General features: G+C 43.7%; 1 protein-coding gene across 1 annotated transcript in view; it reads left to right on the top strand.

Moving 5' to 3' along the window:
• The window catches only part of RIN3 (Ras and Rab interactor 3), a 70069-nt gene that overhangs the window by 641 nt on the left and 53905 nt on the right, over positions 1-15523 (top strand). The gene's annotated exons all lie outside the window — the stretch shown is intronic.

The raw sequence follows: 15523 nt of genomic DNA, 5'->3' as shown, positions 1-15523 counted from the left end.
AGCTTCAGCACGCTAAGGTACGCACCAACCCTGTCCACAGACTCCCAGGAGACTTCAGATGTGCTTTCTGTTAGGAAAAGACTAACTATGTGCTTTCCTTGCTCCTGGCCAACAAACGCTGCACCTTGCAGGATCAAGCCCCAAGAAAACATAGTGGGAGACGAAATAGGTTTTGGTTGGGAGGTCAATCAGCTGCTGGGATTCCAGGATCAGGCTGGAATCCGCCCAAGGCTTGGTTGTGTCATAAAGCCCATGCTGAAGCTGAGCGTTTCTGTTTCCTGTTGAAAACAATCGGGGGAAAATGACATCGCTGCTGAAACCTTTGGTCACCCCCCTTGGAAAAACATATAATACCAGATATTAAGAGTGTTTCTTATCTGTCTGACACATTTAGTCTGTTTCCCACAAATAAAAGCTCCCAGATGTGTCTGTGATGGGTGCAGTAGGAGAAGGTGTATAGGTGGATATGGGATACTTGCATTTTCAGTCACTGAGTGTGCTGCAAGCCAGTCCCCTTTGATAAAATTGCTGCTGACAGGCTAGTGTGCTATAGTTTCACCATAGCACTGTTCCCAAATATGCACGTCGAGTACAGGGGATGCAGGGAGAACCCTGCATTACAACTGTCACTGCTTTTGCCTTGTTCAGTTGTTTACATTAAGTGGAACAATGACACTCCTGTCCCAAAGGACAATTCCTCAGTTCCACTTAATGTTAAACACTGAAAGGCAAACATCACACAGCCATAACGAAAAAAGGAAAGAATCCAATCCCTGTAGACCAGCAAGTGGAACTTAGTAGATGGTAATCCAAAGAATTTGCACTTTGCAGATATTCCCTGCAATTATGATAGTTAAGATGCCAAGTACTGAGAAACCAAAAGATTTATACTGCTTATCTCTTTCTCGGCTTGTCTGAAATGAGCCACATGCTTGCAAAGGTTTGCTTTCAGTTTAGAGTTACAGGAGAAAGTAAACAAGCCATAGGCCCTGGATTTGGACTGTAAATCATAAATCAAGTGGTTGCAGGAATACTGAAGCATGAATGGGCATGATTCATGTGTTCTTCATAAGTTTATGAGCATCTGAACAATTTTAACAGAATGGCCTTTTATTTCATTAACTAATTGTCTTTATTTTCAATCTATCTCCCACTCATAAAGGAACTTGTGTATTAAAAAAAAATCTATTTTAACTCTGCTTACATGCCACAATATTGCTGAAGATCCTCAAAATTGCATTTCAACATGCATACCTTGTGGCCTCCAACACATTACAGAATTAGAAATGTGTCTAAGTGATCTTTAGGTAATTTCCTGTTATGGTCACATTGAATTAGGTGTCAATTTCACAAAGTATGTGTAGATAAAATTGGTAGCTTTCAAAAGAGATGGTAACATAAGACAAGCTGCCAATGGAGAATTTGCACCTGGTTTTAAAATTCTGTGCACAAAAATTTCATGAGCAATTACAGAGATTGCGCCTTCATTCACCATAGTCTTCAGGTTATTAATTAAATGGGAAAGCTTACTCACATGCACAGAAGCTATGACAATGCAAACTCTCATAAAAGTACCTTAGCAACTTGGAAAGTATCCATGTATCCATTCCTAGTAATGACTGAAGGGTCTATTCTGCATATAGCAAATCGGTAAGGAGGTTTTGCTGACTTACACATCTGAAATAGCAGAAAGACACTGGGGAGAAATCTGCCTCCAGAATCAGTAGTTCCTCAGAGGGGAATGTGGGGAGAAGTGTAGCTAGGGGCTGGATAGAAATCAATCTTATCAAATTCTTCCAAAATGGGTTGGTACAGAAACAGGGAAATTTAACCAGTAATTCTGAGCTAGAGTGAGGCTAACTCCTAGGAACGTTAATAAGTGGTGAGATCACAAAACATCTGGAGAAATGTGAGCTGATTGAGCCTGGTGACCATGGTTTCATGAAAAGGTATATGCCTTCGTTCCAACATCTGGCAAATGTATGGAGGAGATGATGAGAAGAGCAGACAGGAGCTGTGACAGAGACATAATATGCAAATATTAAATAGTCCTTTGGGATAATAATGGCTAGTTCAGGTAGCTGGGATGGGTTACAGTGGTTCTCATTTCTGGGGCACTAGGCTGCCTAATGAAGTAATGATTGTGCATCTTTTCAGTGAAATGTCTTTTTGGTACAAAACCCACGATCACAGTTGACAGATTTCATGCAATGAATGTAGACATAAGGAGGTCAAGCACTGTAGGAATCTGGAAACTGAACAACTCTAATAGGTTCACAGATTTTAACTTCAAAAGGGACTGGTTTGATTGTCTAGTCTGATCTGTGTAGAGCAGACCAGAGAACCGCTTTGGTAAGCACCCTATCAAACCCATGACTTCTGCTGGAATGGGAGGTTTTAGATACTTGTTGGCCACAAAAGCTTTCTTATCAAATGACTTTTCTGCCCAGGCTACCTATCTGTCTCTGCAATGGGGTAAATAAAGCTAATACCAGCATTTACAGGTTTGAACCAAGAAAACGATTTTTAAAAACTCCTCAAGAGCTGTCCTTTGTAAAGGACTTAATCTAAGCTTATTTGAATCAGTGGAAAAAGTCCTGTTGGCCTCAGGAGGTCTTGGACCCAATGCAAACTACTGCTCAAAGAAGACCTCAACCTAGAACATGTGAGATGCTGTGTTTAAGTGGGGAAGGGACAGTTCAGGCAACTGGAAACAAATTAGTGTCATCAAATCTTTCTGCTGTCTGTCAAGCTCTGATAAGGGGTACACTTTCCAGTCCCGGGAGATGGTGCTTCTCAGGAAGGAAATGTCTGTGCTCAGGATGCACCAAGATCAGGATATTACTGTAAAGATAAAAAGAAGGAGGTGTTCTCCAAAGATACCTGAATTTGATGCATCCAGAGAGGAGACATATAATGTCCTGAAATTCATTTAACAGAAAAGCATGTTTACAACCACACTGACTTGTCATGTGGTCTTTCTAGCACTTCTCAGTGAGTACTCACCAAACATAACAGACGCTTTGAGCACATTGTGCAGTGATACTGGTGGTAGCACAGAAGGCAACAGTCCCTTTGTTTGCCAGAGGGTAGACCACACTGGGAATATTGCCCTTGAGTAGAGAACTCATCATCATTACAGACAGTCTCATACCAATGTTCACAGCAACGGGGACACAAACATAAGCAATATTCTGCTCATCTCCTTTCTATTACAGGTTCAGCTAAATACAGTTTTTTCACTTCTTGTCCTAAATGGCTATGTGCTGGTTTGTATTGTTGACTTTCAAACCTAGAGGCAGCATAGGCTGAAAAATGTACACACATGTATGCATGCATCTTTCTTGCTCTGTGTGTACAGGTATACGTGTAGAACAGTGTGTCCTGGAGAGTAGCTATGAGGGTTGCCTGGCACAAATTTGGACTGCCTCCATCCCTTATCAAACCATGTGTACATAGTCCAGATATCATAGAGGTTATCTATTTTATAGCGTTTTTCCAAATGATAGTAGGACTGTATTTTAACTCATCCATCAGTATATATAGGCAGCTTCTCTGAGATCAACAATATAGGCTTGTGAGACTCAGAAGGATCTCTAAAATGACCTGAAAAATAGATGTAAAAGCCAATACCTAAACCCAATCCATTAGAAAAAGAAGCTGCAGCAAGATTCACTTCCCAGAGTTTTAAATGCTTGCCTGCTTTGATTGCTAAAGAGCACAGAAACTGAAGTGTCTTACTGAAACTAGGACAAAATATTGTCCATCACAGACCTTTAGCCATTATAGTTTTGGAAGGGAGGAGGGTTTTTGCTTTTGGGAATAGAAAGAAATAGTTCTTTGGAAAGGTAATTAGAAAGAAAAGGCAGCTGTTTGGAATGACTGACCAAATTCTAGTGCAGATGGATCTGTGAGTAGAGGGTAGGTATGGTCATCAGAAGCCCTGTGATGTCCCAAAAGACTTACCCCACTTTCCCAACAGTATCACAAAGATATTCCCCCTGTGTAGGGAAGGGTGTACGTATGTTTGTGATTGTTTAGGTTACCCTTTGTGAGGAATTACAAATGAATGATGATGAATGTGGGTATTTAAGAAGTCATTATGAGATTTAGAATTAGAAAGAACCAGAGGGAAGCACATTTAGCACATGTTCTTTAGAAGACCAAGGAGGGGTTATAATCCCTCTTGCCATATTATCATCAGTACAGGGTGGTCCTACAGTCAAAGGAGGTGGGATGTGCCAGGATGGACCTGGTCTGGGCAGCCCTGGTGTTCAGAGCAGCAACTAGATCATAGATCACTGTGCTGATCTGGGGCCTTATATGGAAGAGACATAGGAGGAATTAAAGCAGGAGTAGTTACAAACCTGAGATGTTTGGTCATTTAAAAAAAAAAAAAAAAACAGGCATAATATTCTGTAGGTTTGAAGTATTCATACTACCAAAGACTTCAGATTTATCTTTCTGAATAGTTATGGATCAAAACTGAGAAAACAAGAATGGAAGAAGACTATGTTTCACTGCAGAAAAGTAGCTTTAAGAAGGCCTTCAAGAACCTGTGGAAGCAGTTAACACAAAGTCATACTAAAAAGTCAATTAAGTAGCAATTCTTGGATCTCAGAGTAGGCACTGGTCTAAGCAATGGTCTGCAATTCAGCCTGTGTCCTAGATTATTTCCTAATCCTAATTTTGAGATTAATTTTTTCTGTGGTGTTGGGCAGGTATTTCACCGTGAGTAACTAAAGTGGAATCTCCAGAGTAAATCCTCATCTAGAGCCAGGTAGGAGCTAGACTAAATCACTCAGTTGTCTTTAATTCAACTTCTGTCCACCCACCCCACTACATGCACACTCCAAGGAGCTCCTGTGACCTCTCACAGCTGGCTCTGGTTCCTACAGAGTAACTTTTCTGGTAACCACGTACGAAATCCACCTGTCTCCTCATCCAACTTCTTCATCCATGGTGTTTTGACTGGCTGGCAGTTCGTACCGGAGCTGGCCCCCCAGGCAGTGAGGTTGTGCATGGATTTCTCCTCAAGGATGCTGCAGCCACATCCATTTGCCACAGCTGCACATTGGATTTCTGAACCAGTTTGAGGTAAGGGCCCTCTCCAGCAATGAACATGCCCTTATCCTTGGGGAGGATTGGGGATGCTATTGCAATACAGATAAGTAAATAAGTAGACCCCTAAGTAAATGGTGCTTATTTTCAAAAATGAACTGGAAAGCCAAGACCTTGTGCTTGTTGATTTTACTCTCCCTGTACCACAGTTGTCACAGATATGAATAATTGAGTAGCAGCACTAGAGTCACTGGAGCAACATAAGAATTGATTAACTGAAATTTGTTAAAAGTTTTTACAGTGGCAAAGGCAAGATGATATTGATGTTTAGAGGAGAAGAGCTTGAAAATCACTGTTCTCTTCAGAGGAGATACGAACATCAGTCTCTCAGGGTGGTGAGATGTGTAGCAGAAATTCTGCTGGTCAACTAATTAGTCTATTTTAGGAGAAATAATTTGCTCCTATGGGATGTTTAATTTGAGGACTAAGAGATCAAAATTCTGCTAGTTCTTATTTCCCCAGTTACATTTCTGCAAACTTTTAGGGGGGTTGTATGTGGACAGGTAAGTGATTTTTTTGCCACTGTGAATATTTGTTTGATCGTTATGTCTGAGCTGGAGGGGTCTGGAGTGCTTGTTAGGTATTTTATAATGCTAAAAACCTTCCAGCTTCAATATTCTAATATCATTCCAGCTTGTCTGCCTGTCTAAGAAAATGTCTTTCTTAAAATTTGGGCACAGGTGGTACATAAGAGATCTAATGAAGGTGCTTTCTTCTCCAGAATTTGCTGAATGAGAGGACGCAATGCCCTTACAGCCCCAGTGAGCATGGCCTGGGTTACTGACTATGTTATCAGAGCTGTAGGACTTGTTCAAAGCTAGGTCAGCTTACTAGAATTACTAGTCATGGGCTGCAGGGGACATAGTATGGCATTTGTGGGGTGAAATCAACAGGGGCTGCCCATGAATTTGAAGAGCAAAGTACTTGAGGAGGTATATATTACTGAGTCCAGTCCTGCATGCACACCACTTGAATGAGGGTGAGCAGCTTTTCTAGGAGGGCCCGCCAGCAGTGGAGAACTCTGAAATTCATGAGTACAGGGGCAGGACACATCTATACTCCGAAGTGGGAGATGTAAGGGTGCTGGGCACACCCAGGCTCTGGCATTGATCTAGCTGCACAAAAAGAAGCAGCAGTGAGAAGACAGCTGAACAGGCAGGCAAGCATCCACAGGAATTATCCACCAAAAATGGTGCACGGCATCTGCAGGGGTTAAAACCTGGCTGTCAAACCATTTCTATACTTCCTTGCCAGAGAGGGCTGCCTGTGGTATGCAGGGTAGAGAAGTGTTGTCCTTGTTCAATGGTTGCACCCCATCTGCTGTGGAGGGGCCTGGGGCTGTTACACAAAGTTACTTGTGTGTACACTGCATTTTCTGCAAAGACCCTTGGCACCCCACTCTCCCTCCACCACTCTGTTTGGCATCCATGATCTGCTCTTACAATGTAGGAACACATGTGCCAACCCCACTCTCCCCCCTGACAGAGGGAATCCCTAAAACACAAATATGCACATGGCTGAGTTGGAGCTACATGCTGGTGTCAGTCCGGACTAACTCTCCAGAGTTAGAGAGGGGCTGAGTTCAGAATCCATCCCAGGTTGTCAGGTGCTTGCTTCTCAGAGAGGCAAGGCAAGCTTTCAGCTGGTGTTTTTAACTGTGAAGTTTGTGGGGGTACGTGTATGTGTGTGAAAGTACACGATAAAACAGCACTGCAAAGCAGCTGTGGTCAAGCAAGCAGTGGTATTTAAGCTGTGCAAATATAATAAAGCTACAGGTATCACCCAGTATGGTAAATATTGTAGCTGAAGCCTTTCCTCTGTTGTACCTCTCTGAGCTATCTAAAGTAATTCTACCCACCTCCAGAAATTACATCCCTGCATCAGTGTACCCTGCTGGAGTGAGAATATTAAGGCAATCCTTCCCTCAAGATACCAGCTGTGAGAGGTTTGGAGCACTTAGCTCCTCTTCGCCTGTACCCAAAATAGTATAAATCTTTTTGCAAGTGAAGATGATTGCTTGAGCAGCAAAGGATTAGCAGATGTGAGCATTGCATAGCTGGCTATGCTAGTCACGTTTTCCTAAATAGAGATTCTATTAGATGCATGCAAGCCAGGGAGTACTATGGAATGCAGCTCTTTTCACATAGATGAATATATACATGCATATCTCAGTGTGCCTTTCCCAGACTTTCCATCATCTTTCTGCTAAGCGGGGAATATATTTGTATCTGAGTAAAGTATTTCTGTTTTCTACGTTATTGGTACCTTTAAAAGGGAGAAGGTGTTTTCACTAATCATAATAACATTGTATGATTAATATAAAGCCCTTGTATGTATGAGAGGATCTCTGGGTGTTTCATAAATATTAAGCCTCCCAACAACCAGCTGAAGGCAGTTACCTACTTCTGCCACTGTAGTAAAGGAAACTGAGGCACGAGCTCGTGGAGCTGATTTGATTATAGTTACTTACTTTGTAGCCCAATCCCCTGGATCCTTGTTAAGTAGTTAAACCCTGGCCTTGCCCCAGACCATGCTTTAGGTTTGGGGTGATGCCAGGAACAGAATCTAGTTCTCAGAAAGCCTTTTCTTTTTGGTGGATGAGTTCCCTGCTGGATTAGGGAGCTGAACCAGCGTCCTCAGTGTTCACATAGCCTCTACAGCTGAAGCAAGAGAAGCAGCGAAAGTGAAGTGTTGGGAGTGTGTGCAAGTGGGGTCAGGGGACTGCCCTTTCAGCAGTATCCTGCCATTGCCCTGGATTAGGATGAACGTGAAACCACACCCTGGGAGTTGTTCTCTGAGGCAGGGCTGCATTTCTGGCTTAGATAATGGTGCTGCAAGGGCTGGGGCTGCTGGTATTTGCTCTGTGTGACTTGTTGGGGTCTGTGGATCAACACTGTTCCTGGTGGGGTTGAAAGACCTGTCTTACTGCTTGAAATTATCTCCTGACCATGTTAATTAGTACTTTCTATTTGCTTTTGCAAGGCTAATGAATTGTTGGGGAATTTCAAGTGCTTTGTTGAAACCAACTGAATACATACAGCCTTTTGGATGCTGGGAAAACCTTGCCAAATCTAGGGAATCCACACAGCTCAGGTGCACCCCTCCAGTGGCCCTCTGGAGAAAGCCAGTCTTTTGAAGCCTCTGTTTTGTAAAAGCAGCTGTTGGGCAGAACTGGGAGCAGCTGCAGCCTCTTGTGTACTGGATTACATTTTGTGCTGCTTGGGGAAAATTCACCAAGGAAACAAAGAGAGACCAAAAAAATAGCTGAGTCTGTAGACTGACAGCTCTGCTGGCTACCTGCAACACTGTTCTGCAAATTGCTAGCAGACTTCTAGGCAAAAGAAGGTTCTCCCACATATTTGGCTAAACGACAGCCTGGGACCTGGCCCAGACTTTCATCTTGCCTGCCAAGAATTTTTCTCTCTCTTCTCTCTCTCCTTTTTTTTCCCCATGAGTTCTCTCCAAGGAATTTGTCACTCCTGATACCCCACAAAAAACCAGAAACCAGGCAAAGCTCAGATCTTCTCCTGCTGAATCAGCAGATGGGAAAGAGCTTCACTTTGGATGACTTTCCTTTCTGTCCAGAGGACAAATATGTAACACGGGACATTTTGGTGTAATTCTGTACTGAATTTCCGTTCTAATCCTTTCTAAGGATTAGAAGTTAGTTAGTTTTAGACTGGATCTCATTGGTGACCTTTCCAGCCAGAAGGGAAAGTGACTGTTACCCTCCCAGTAGGGATGGGTCCTCTTGGGCTGGGAAACTGTGGTAGAGATTGCCTGAGAGGCACTGTGAAGACCAGCCTGTGATAGGGATGGATGGTAGGGGTTAGTCCCTCGGACTGGCATTCTGGCATCTCCCTTTGCTATCTAGATCTAGCCTGGATTCACCCTGCCTAATTTTAGGTGTTTAATTGTTGTGTCCCATTTAGGAACCTGTGTACCCATGAGGATCTCTGGTCTTACTGGAGAAGAAGCAGCTCCAGGGAGTAATTCAGGGTGACTGGTGCCAGTGGGCTGAATCCAAGTCAAATATTTGTTCATGCCTTACCAAACTGAGCAGGGAGCCAGGCCAGAGAGCTATGTCCAGCACAAACCTTCTTCCACCCTCCCACCCCCTGATTCAGATAGCCCCAAGGTCAGACAAGCAGTGGCATCCTGGAGGTGGGGGTGGGTACAGCACTGGTGTTTTGGGGAGGACATGACCAAGGCAGCCATGTTATGGATTGTCTTAAACTGCTGTGAACCCAGAGCCTTTGGCCTGTGATTTACTTACATCGTAGCCCTGGTGACCAAGTGACCATAAACGCTGTTAAATGAACGAGCTTGAGGTCCCAGCAATGGTTTAGCTGGCTCTGCAGGAGCTGACAGACTTGCCTTGCTGCCTGGCAGTTTTTGTAGTCACATGCTGAGCTCCCAGCCACCGCAGGGACATTTCAGCAGTTTCTGACACTGCTCCACTAACGAGTTCTTTGGCCCCAGGCTGTCCCACCAGCACAGGAAAATGAGGGCCATGCCCACCCACGGGGCAGGTTGCTCAACTTAGCCCAGCAAACTAGAACACCTCCCTCATCCTTGTGGCAGGGGACCATGCCCTTTCACCACCTTTCCATATCCCTAAAATATCCCAACAAGCCTTTTTTCTTCTTCCTCTCCTTCCCCCAGGAATGCAGATCTCTAACCTTGCCTCACTGTGAATGCAGGCAGGGATCCTATCAGGTCATAAAGCAAGAAATAAACAAATTTCTCCAATGCCTAATCAAAATTAAATATGGGGATTATGAAGTTGCTGGAGTGAGGCTTAAGGATGGCAGACAAAGAGTAGGTTTAGATTTAGATTATTTTTTTTTTACTAACAGCACCATGTATTGAAATGCGTTCACACTGACATTGGAAGGAAATCTTACCCAAAATATGAATATTTGTGTGTCTGCACACAAGTCTGCAGACCAGAGACTGAGTGACTGGTTTGAAGACCCTTTGCATGTTGCCTTCATGAGAGGGGGGACCTCTGAAGGCCCGTGCTCTGCTCCTTGAGATACCGCAGCATGAAAGTTCAATGGATTTATTTCCGTTGGCAAAATGGCCATTTCTAGTTGCAAATCATGACTGAGATAAGCGTTTGCAGGTATTTTTTTGAAGAGGGGAAGACTGCTCAGCTTTATGCAAGTCTGTGTGGTTAGCACCTCGTATCTTGTGTGTCTCGTATGTCTACACTAAATTCACTCACAGGGTGAGGAAAGACATTGCTTTTTATAACTAGTCTGAATTTTCTCTTAATATTTTGCTCAGGGTTTTGGCTCTGACATGACATGCCGATTCAAATATTTTATAATATATAGGGTTTGAAACAGAATGGTTTTATTTAAGCAAAACTGCAGTATATTCTTAATGAAGTTTAAATTTGGGAATTTCTCCCTCCCCTTTATTTTCTGTTTCCCTTTCCTCTCTTTATTAAGTGAGTACAATAGAGAAAAGCATTCCTGAGGCTTTCATTCCTGTCTTCCTTCCTGGCCAGATGAGCTGGGAAAGGGCAAAACCTCTGTCAATAGTTCTGGCTCTCCAGTCAAAACAGGGATGCTCTGGGCTTCTAATGCTTCAGGTGTTTTTCAAAGGCACAGAACGAACCCATCTGTTTTCTGATGTTTTTATAGCTTAGGAAATTGTTTCTCTTCTTCCAAACATTTGCTTCTGGTTCCTGCACCTCACAAGCCTTTCCAGAGAAGTTACGGTAGAATTATCCAGCAAACACTTTTGCAGCTTTTTGTTAAGGAAAAATCTGCTTTCTTTGGCTTCTCTGACCTTGCCAGAGATGACTTCTGGCTAGGCGTGTGTTTCAGAAGCTCTCTTCTTTGCCATGAAAGGGCCTTGCAGAATTATAAATTATCCTTTCTTGCCTGCACACAAAATTCTTTAGTTTTGCTGATATGCTGAAATTCCTAAGAGAATAATTAGGGTTTGAAATAGGCAAAGGACAAATGACCTGAAAAGCTCTCATTATGAATATGGGGGAGAAGGGCTTACCTTTAACGCAGCAACTGTCTGTTGTTAGTAAGGGAGTAGGCTAATAAAACTTGCAAAGTGGTTTTGACTTGCAAAAGTTAAGTTTTGACTGAGTAAAAAGAGAAGGATGGTTGATAAGATATTTTGAGACAAATTGCTGAATGCAAAATATATATGTGCAAGGTTACACAAAGATAGCAGTATAATTTGTGAGGTGAATACAAGCCAAGTCATGTTACACCAGCAGGATACAGTAGCCCAAGTCCACTGTGGGGCCATAGGCAGCATACACCATCTGCATTAACTTCTGCGTTACTGAATGCAGGAAACAGCTAGACTGGAGAAAAAAAAGGGCTTTGAAAGAAGGCCTCTTCCTTCAGGGAATTTTCAATGTTTGTTCTTTATCTTATTTCTGCCTGTGTCATGGCTGTGAGTGTGAGAAGGCTTGTTTGTAAGCAGAGCTGACCTGAGTACTAGCAGTAATGTGAATTACCTTGTATTTTGTTTGGGGTTTTTATGCATATGCAATTCTTTATAATATACATACCTTTGTGTATGTAAATGGGGGGACAGACCTAATGAACCTAGGAAACATAGTGAAGCTAGGAACTCAATAAACGTTTAGTTGCACCTCCCTGCTCCTTGAGAGCACTCCTGTGCTGAAAGATTGTTGACAGGCTCAGACAAGAGGCTTTGACAGGGGTATTGCCACTGCTTCACTGTAGGCACTTACAACTAAGCTTGACTAATTCAGGAGGAAGAGCAGCTCTTCTAGAGGAGCTGAGAGCTGGCCCCTAACATCGGAGATGGGCATCCCTGCAATGGGAGCTCTCTCTGAGTGACTAGAGCAGAAACCCAAGCAGGTAACACAGCTGCTGTGGTTGGGTGGTTTACGGGAAGCACTGCAAGCACCCCCTCCTTCTCCACTCCTTAGTGACTTGGCCCTGCTGCTTATGCTGTTAGAGAACGATCATTAGCCTTAATCACCGGGCTTGCGCTCTGATGAGTGACAGTGGTTACATGTCCCTCCCAACATCAGTAGTTCCCATCCAGCAAGGCTTCGTCAGAGCTGACCTGACTCCTAACCTTTGAATGGAGGCAAGATTCTGCTCAGTTCAAAATCCGGATAAGCTGAGGTCAGGCCCTTTGACTGCGTGATGGCAGTAATGAGGAAAAATAAATTCGTTGGCTTTAAACCTGGTAACAGCAGCAGCCAGGGCACCACAACTTAGCACAAGCTAAGTTATTCTGCCAGCAAGCTCCGAGTTTTTGCATAGAGCTTACTCCTGTGGCTCAGCTAACATCCTTAAAGCTAGTTCAGCTATCCTTGCTGTGCTCTGCAGGCAGCAGTACAAGTCCACACCGTTACTTCAGTGTGATGCTGGTCTATCAGACCTTCAAATGGAGCCCTATACTGTGTAAGACAGCAATCTGGTGTCATATGTGAGCAGAAAACTGTGGCCACTTAATAGATCGATACGTGAATTAGCATTCTTCCATCTGCACAAGTGGCCATTACACCCTTCCCCCCAAGGAGTATAATAGCACTTGCTCATCTTTGTGATTTCCTCCCTTGGTTTCTGTGACCAGGGAGGTGAGGGCTTGGTAAGCTGGTAAGTGATTTAAGGGCAGATGAACTGTCCCACAACTGATCCCTCTGTGCCCATTAGTGGAGCTCCCACACAGGGTGATGACTTGCTCCACTGTGGCAAACATATGCGAACAGAGGCAGTCAGGGTCCAGCTGGGGAGATGTGGATGCCCGCAGTCTGTGTGCGCAAGCCCCTGCTAGCCTTCACAGAGGCGGGCAGTTTGGAAATCCCTGGCAGGTACAGAAAAGCTCACAGAAGTGAGCCTTCAATTAAAGGGTGCAAAACTGCACTGTTGAAATTGTGGGTCCCTGTAACAGAAAGTGGAGTATGTGAGGAACAGAGAGGTTTGCTGAGCTGTGAGGTGTCAGGGTATTTGGGAGACCCTTGGTTTGCCTTACCTTTTGGCAACTGGAACAGCTGCTGCCTTGGCTATTAAGCATGGTGCTTTCCAGGCTGAGTGGAAAGACCGAGTATCAACTGTAGATCAAAGACCAAACAGATGTAGGGTGGACATAAAAGTAGAGTGGAAACAAGGAGAGCAGTGAGCAAGAGGAAGTTCTCTGCCAACCACAGGTTGTCCGCAGACCACAGTTTGAGAAGCACAACTTCCTGAGCTATGCATTTGTCACCAAGGTGGACCAGTAACACAAGCATTCTGCGAGGTAGGAAGGACTACTGAACAGGCAAGCCTGCCTCATGGGACACACTGAGCCGATCATGTCACTTCCATTATCCAATTTTTCTCTACATCTGAGAACCTTACAATGCAGGAGGCTCCCATGGCTTAACACCTTACATCTTTTCCCTTTCTTTTCGCCTGTCAGACAACAAGAAATTTGGTTTTTATTTCTGACTAAAGGGTGGCAATCAGTTGGGTGTGATCTCTGAAGACCTCAAGAACTTTCTTCTCTTTCTGCTTTTTGGGTTTTTCATTGTGTTTTTTTCCTGTTGGTTTGATTTTTGTCAGATCTCTTGGCTCTATTATGAAAAAACATTTATTAAAGCCTGAATTTTCTGGGGGGCAGTCTTAACATTTGGTGCACAAAGTTAGCTGTTGTGCTGTGGGTTTTTCCATGTGTCACTTTGCTGCCTTCTCATCTTCCTAATACTCTGTTTTATGATGAAATGATTCAAGAAGTTTACAGATGACAGAGCTCTCTCCCTGTAGCTAAGTTGGGTGCAGTGCCTCAGTTCCACCACCTGTTGGAAGAAAGAAATGAAAATCCAGCAAGGTGACTCAAGCCAGGTCCAGAAAGTAAATGAATCCTTCTTCTCCATCTTGGATTAGTTTGATCTGAGTTGATCAAGTGAGCAAAGATGGGCTAGCTTATGAGAGTAATGAGAAGGCATTGAAAAATGACCACATCTAAGAAGGAAACAAAATGAAGCTTGATGTCCTCTAGCTGGGGCACTGCATAACTTCACTCCCAGTGAACTGAAAGTAACAGCACGTGAATTCACATGTGTCTGAACAAAGATTTTTAATGTGTCCACCTAATCAGATGTGATATCAAACCAAGGAAAGCATACATAGCTGTGCATGTAGCAATGGTCTTAACTGATGAAACCTTGTTGCACTTCCTTTGCTGCTATTCATGTAATTCTGATCATTCCTTCTTCAGTGTGCTGGGTTCAGAACTTCATGCTCTTTTCAGCAGGAAGGCGGCTATGAAAAAAAAGGGATACAGAGATCTGCCTCTATCACCAGTGGCACAGAGCCCTGCAGCCAAGTCCAACTGGATTGCTTGTAACACTGAATGTAAAACAGGGCTGTGAGTTTTCTGACAGTCTTTTAATCTTAGCAGTGTCATCTGACCTATCTCCATGAGGCCCCATGCTCCCAACTCTCTCTTTTAACCACAGAAGTTACCAGCATCGCCCATCTACTTCCACCAGGACTGGTGTGTCAGCTTCAGGAGCATCTATCTTTTCCTCCTGCTTCATGTGCTCCTTGTAAACTGTGTTGCTGTCCTTGAAGGGTTTCCACATGTGAGCTTCAAACACAAGCTGGCTTGTCCTGAATGGTATCCCTTCAGGTACCAGGTGGCTTTGGTGCAAAAAGTTGCTCTTCACCTGGCACATGGAGTTTATGGCCACTTGTCCATCTTCCTCCCTCAGTAGCAAGCCAGCTGGCACACATTTTAAGACCTGTGGTGCCTGCTCTGCTACAAATATAAACATACCAGAGTACCTCTTTCCTTGAGGACAGCACAACAAAGCCTTGCTCTTGCTCTCTCTTGATGTCTTCTAATACTCAGGGGGAGAAATAAAAGCAATAAAACATAATAATAAAAAACTAGCTCCTAATTCTTACAGCTCATCTATTTAAACAATGCTAAGGCCCTCAGTCTTTACTTATCAGTGCACTACAGAGCATTTGCTTTCCGATTTAAGACTCAGATTTAATAACACCTGATGCATCTTCTCAGATCTGGTCTGGTGACAGGCAGAAGCTACAGATGTGCAGGAGTGAAGAATTCATCTGACAGTCCCTGCTGCTGTTGCACACAATTTCTGTGTCTCAGCTGCCTTGGGGAAACTCAGAGTAACCAGGCCTATACAGTACAGCCAGGAAGCCCTTAGTGTCAGCAAGTTTGTGGCATTATTTCTGAAGTCCCTTGCAAAGGTATGCCCAGGCCTGCACCTGCATGAAATTCAGTGGATTACATCCCCTTGCAGTTCTGATGATTTCTGGGAATATTCAGCTGCCAAGTGTGACTCTTCATTTCTAAAGCAATGAGTCATGGTGGTGTCATTACTTCAGTGTACAGTCACTCTGCAATAATTCAAATCACCATTGTCCTTATT

The sequence above is a fragment of the Buteo buteo genome, chromosome 6 (genome assembly GCF_964188355.1).
Source record: "Buteo buteo chromosome 6, bButBut1.hap1.1, whole genome shotgun sequence".
Taxonomy (NCBI): domain Eukaryota; kingdom Metazoa; phylum Chordata; class Aves; order Accipitriformes; family Accipitridae; genus Buteo; species Buteo buteo.
Note: the sequence above shows the minus strand (reverse complement) of the source record. Positions and strands in the feature narration are given on the sequence as shown.